We start from the raw sequence: 5,758 nt of genomic DNA on the forward strand, positions 1-5,758 counted from the left end.
TGTCCACGCCTGGTTATGCTACAGCCTGTACGTGAGAAAAGTTGTGCGTGCAACCTCTGTTTACATCCACACAGGAGGCCCCTTGGAATAGGATCTCCTGCACCATGAATAAGGTGATGGCCTATTGTAAACTGACTTCCTATGATGCAAAAAGCCAGAAGAACCCGCCCTACTTGCATATTATTAATCATTCAGAGCTGGGGAAAGCCATTATGAGTGACTCTTAGATGTTTCCCATGCTATTGCCAGCAGGCAGTGCTCAGCATATACATTGCATTGCTTAGTTTGTATGGGTTTCTTACACTTGAACTTCCTTGGCTGGGGAATCATGTTATTAGCTGCAGTTTGTACACACAGAGATGGGAGAGGAGAAAACCTGTTGTGGGTATGAACAGTGAGTAGTAATTGTTTACTTTTGCTTTCTCTTTAATCTGGGAACGGGAGGAATTTGGGGGGCTTTCCTGGATGTTGAAGGTCTTCTAATTTTCTGCCATTAGAGAAATGAATTGTCTCCTGAAAGGCGACAGTGCAGTGGAGTCTGTGGATCAGGCAGGGCCAGTAAACAGAGATGTAACAAGGCAGCTGGACACCTAGGGCATCAGCAGCTTCTGGCTGCCAGTGATCAACACAGCTGTGGCAGCAGATGTTAGTTTTGTGTTCATTCTCTCTCTGCTCCCCACCCTCTCTCCTGCCCCAAGTCGGCACCTGGGGCTGCTGCCCCAGTTGTCCTGCCTGAATTACATTACTGCTAATATGATAAATAATTGGGATGGCCTGTGGCTAGAGATTGGAGATGAAGCAAGAGTTACAAAAAATAAGCTCTGAAGCCTAACATAACAGCTATTTTCTTTATAATGCTGCCTTAATAGAAATGTGCCTTTGTGTTACCATTCCTAATTGGCTTTGGTAGATTAGTGAGCCATGAGAGATCATTTCTTTTTTCTGTTCTTATGCTTCTGGGTTCATAGAGAGAGAGAGGGAGTTACTGATGATTATCTCTTTCCTTTACCTGTCATTGTCATTCTCTTCAATTCCAGTGTTGCTCATAAGGGGCTGTGTGTCAGTTTCCTCACAATAATATACTCTTTAAGAACGCGTCTTCTGACTTCTCAGGAAGCAAGGAGGATTAGTGAGAAAAAGTAAAGAAAAGAAAGGTCAGCATGGTAGTCAGTCCTTCTAACACTCTTCATTTTAGAGAAATGCACATCATACTCTTTGTCAAATCCTGGGCTACATCTGAGTTGTGTTCGGTGCATGGGGGGCGGGAGGAGAAGGAAAAAAGTAGATTTAAATCACTTTTATACCCCCCTCATCCTGAGTCGTCTGGTCACAGGGGTGTCTGGGGCAATTGTGGAAGCAAAATACAATTGAGTGTAAAGGTGCTCTGGCACAGTCCCTTCTCCTGGCCATGACCCCCACACTAAAGACAGGGAAGAGGCTGACAATGAGGGAGAATCCCGTAGGCTCCCCAAGAAGAGTACACCAGAGGACAGAATAAGGCAGCTGCTGCAATGCTAATAGTCTAGATGAATTATTGTTTTCTTTCCCTTGAAGCCCTTTGGCTAGGGACAGACATTACACATAAACCTGTTTAAGTGATCAGAAACTGGTTTAAACTTGTAACAGAACAGACACATAAACAAGTTTCAAAATGGCCGAAACTGGTTTGACATAAACCAGGTTAAATGTAGTATCAGATTTAACTGATTTGGATCAAACCAGTTTATGCAATGTCTGTCCCAGACCCCTTCCTGGTTTAACTTAAACAAGACTCCCCCAGCATCCCAGCGTGCTCTCTGGGCTGGCTTCTGCTCAAGTCCAGTCAGGCCAGGCCCATCCTGGCAGGAGGGGGCTTATTCCACCAGATGCTGCCCCAAGCACAGACCAAGCAGTGGCTGCGGCTGGGCTGGTCAGACCCAGCTGTCGTGCCCTGGGGACAGAGTGGAGAATAACCCCATGGCAGCTCTGCCAGTCCCTCAGCACAACACCCCCACTGGGAAGGGGCTCATGCTCCCTGACATTATGACAGGGACTGCTGCCCCCACCAAAGGCCCTGCTCCCTTCTGCTGCAGTGGTGGGGCGGGGGCATTGCTAGATGCCAGCTGGCAAAGCCCTCTGGTGAGGCAGGGTTGGGGGTTATTCCCCCTCCCTCTGGCGTCCAGTGGAGGGGACAGCAGGGGGCTTATTCTGCTGCTGAGAGCAAGTGTGGTGGTGCCAGTGAGCAGACTGGGCTGGCAGTGGGGTAGAGGGGAGACTAACCCTCCTCCCTGTGCCCCTCTGCCTCAGGGGCCATGGTGCCTGCTGCTGCAGCAGTGAGGGGGGAATGCAGGCAGACCCGGCTGAGGTCCCTACCAATGGCACAGGGAAGGGGGAATTAAACCCCTCTCTGGCCAGTTCATCCCAGATTGGCCATGCCCCAACCCCAAATACAGCTCCTCTGCAGTGGAGGGTGCGCTCTAGTGCCCCCCAGCACCTGGCCTGAGCAACTGCAGGCATGTGCTCACAGTTCCTCAGTCCAGAGAGAACGTCTGTCCTGTTACAAACCGGTTCAACCTAGGTAGATTAGACAAATCTGCAAAGGTTGAATCAATTCAGGCTCTGGCTTTTTGAATGTCTGTCCCTAGCCTTTGTAACATAAGTAGGCTCTAGTATGTACATCAGCAGAGGCCAGCGTACCCTTCCCATCCTACTCAGACAACACACTCCAGTACTTCTGGAAGGCCACGTCATTTATATAGTAGCAGGAAACCTTGCTGTAATCAAAAGTCAGTTTAAGATGGATTTGTTTAGAACAATGTTATACCAATACACCTTTTTTCTGTGGCCTTCTCCTTTTTTCTATTGTTCTTCTCCTTTCTGAATTCTGGTAAAGCATTCCAAAAAAACAAATCCAGCTAATGTGAAGATATCCTACACTTGACAGATTTGGTTTTCACATTCAGGGTGCTCCATGACCTGATTTGTATTAATAATAATTTGGGTTCCTTGGAGGAAAAGTGCCATTTGCAAAGGATTTTGCAAGCAGGATTAGGTCCAACTGTTCATGTTTCTGACCATTAAATGTGCTGGAGTGAAAGTGTTGTAAAGATACCTTATCCCTACTTTTGAGAAGATAGTGATCCCTCCTTTACCATTTATGCATCTCACCCCATGTTAGATCCATTACATATTAACCAAAAGTGCATTCCTCAAAGTTACTTTCTTGAGTAACCTCTGCTTCTGTGACAGCTGCATAAAAAGATTATTTTATTTACTTACACAAATCCATTAAAACATAAAATCAGTAATTTACCCACTCAAAGGTAAAATCCTGTGTTAGACAAACAAGCCAGGAGGTGCTGTCTTGTAAAATGGAATAACTGTGATTAGGGTAGAAAATGTTAGCAAGTTCTAGCCATCCTTGTGAAATAAACAGAAGCAGCCACATTTCCTTATTGAACTTTACAGTCATGCACATACTGCAGTGCCTCTCAGTGAGTCACAGTTACTCACTCCTGATCACCCCCTCTGCACCATAAATTGGTATTTGGCCCCATACTGTTGTTGAAGGGAATCTCCAGAAGCAGCCCTGCAAACTGTGTGTCCTTTCTATCTCTTCTTTCCTAGACTTCAGTTAATGTAGAAAAGCACAAAGATAAAAAAGTGTCATATTTTAACACTCAGTCTTGTAACATTTAGCCACACAACTAGGCCTTAGTGAAATATGTCCATTGATTATGGGCTTGTCCATATGGGCACTCTGTGTTGATGGGAAGAAGACTAATTAAACTGTGACATGCCATGAAAACTGAAAGTCGATCAATAGACAGGGGAAGTGGGTTTTAATTAGGTTACTAAAAAGCTATTTTTGCTGATGTATTTAACTCAATTCCAATGCTTTAATTACCCCTTGCAAGAAATGATACCATGCAAGTGACTACCCCTTCAAACCCAGCGTTGGAGTGGAATGAATCTGAGATCACTAAGAAGTCCTCTAGTAAAACCCAAGATTAAAATTCCTGATGTTTCTGAGGGAGTGAGGAAAAAGGCGCAGGAGAATTGAAGGCCTACATTTTGTAAAGATTTGTGTTTGTGCTTAACTCTGATGTAGACTGTGTGGGCAACCCCACAAATGGGTAAGCTAAGCATATGCATAAGTCTCTGCAGGGTGGGGGCATTTTTTTTTACTTTAGTAATTTGTTAATGTTTTTATAGCCCCCTTCAAAGAACTAAAGCCATTATCTTCTTTAAAAGACTTATAATAAAAATCAGAAGATTTTACAGTAATGGCATCACAAGTCGCAGCTTACAACAGTGTTCCTGCAGTGTTTTGAGCTGTAGAAAAGTGGAACTAGCTTTGTGCAGTAACACTGTCATGGCTTGTGAGGTTCAACTGAGGCCTGATTATTGCTAGTTGAAATTTTTTATAAAGGAAGCCCTGGGAGAGTTCATATATCCCCATCCTACACAGAGTTAAAGGGAAGCAAATAGAATTACAAATAGGTTGAGACTGTAAGGTTGGAAGACCTCGTGAGTCATTTAGTCTAGCCCTCTGGACAGATGTAGGATTTGCTATTCCTATCCAGTCTCTTCTTGAATTATTATTCCTATTGAGTTTCTAATGAATGAGATTACAAAACTTCCCTGTGAGGCTTGTTTCACTTATCCTATTGTTTGATGTTTAGGAAGTTTTCCTGAGATTTGATCTGAATCTGTTTTGCTACAATTTAGACTCATGCCTTGTGCCCTCTGTGGCAAGGGAGAACAATATTTCTCTATCTTCTTTATAGTAGTCTTTTGAATATTGGAGAACTGCTATAATGTCTCCTCTACCCCTTTTAAGCTATTTTACTCCAAACTTTAATTTTTGTTTCCAGCATAAGTTCCATTTCTGCGTTGGCCTTTCTCGCTGCCTCCCTGCAAGTGCAGGCCAAGTAGGTATACTCCTCCTTTATTTGCCCCAAGGCTTTCCTGGATTTCCCTATTCAGCCAAGAGGGTTTCTTGGCCCCTTTGCTCCATTTCCTGCACAAGGGGATAGTCTCCTGCGCCCTTAGGACTGCTCCCTTTGGGAATGACCATTCTTCCTGGATCCCCATCTCACCAATTCTCTTGTTCTTCAGTGCCTTGCTAACTAATCTCCTGAGCACACTGACATTAGCCTTTCTGAATTCTAGCACTTTTTCCCTACTGGTTATCTTTCCCACCCTACACTGGATAGTGAATTCGATCAAGTGATGGTCACTGACCCCCTAGGTTACCTCGTGTCAGTAGATTCCCTGCCAAATCCTCCCCACATTGCCGACTCATGTTCATCTTGGAGTCAATAATGACTCCCAGATCCTTTTCCACCTCTGTGCTGACAAGAGGGGAGTTCCCCAGTCTGTATGTATGGTGCCGATTGTTCCTCTCCAGGTGCATCACCTTACACTTGTCTGTGTTAAACCCCATCCTATTCTCCTCCGCCCATCCTTGTAACCTATCTAGGTCCAGCTGTAGCCTGTTGCTCCCCTCTATTGTGCCCACATCTCCCCACATCTTAGTGTCATCAGCAAACTTGAACAGGGTGCTTTGCACCCCCTCGTCCCCAAGGACCGAGCCCTGTGGGACCCCACTTCCCACGTCCTTCCAGGTCGAGAAGGACCCATCCACTACCACCCTCTGGGTGCGACTCTCTAACCAGTTGGCGACCCATTGGACTGTATGGGTGTCTACGCCACAGTCCCCCAGCTTCCTAATGAGAATGGGGTGAGAGACAGTATCAAAAGCCTTCCTGAAGTC

General features: G+C 45.3%; 1 protein-coding gene across 1 annotated transcript in view; it reads left to right on the top strand.

Moving 5' to 3' along the window:
• The first annotated feature begins 237 nt into the window (after positions 1–237).
• Positions 238–5,758, top strand: part of GPR68 (G protein-coupled receptor 68) — a 14,377-nt gene continuing 8,856 nt past the window's right edge. The window contains exon 1 of the mRNA XM_019518658.1: positions 238–394. The gene's annotated coding sequence lies outside the window, so the exon portion shown is untranslated. The remainder of the gene's footprint in view (positions 395–5,758) is intronic.

Source organism: Gavialis gangeticus, unplaced genomic scaffold (genome assembly GCF_001723915.1).
Source record: "Gavialis gangeticus isolate Ggan-Ray unplaced genomic scaffold, GavGan_comp1, whole genome shotgun sequence".
Classification (NCBI taxonomy): domain Eukaryota; kingdom Metazoa; phylum Chordata; order Crocodylia; family Gavialidae; genus Gavialis; species Gavialis gangeticus.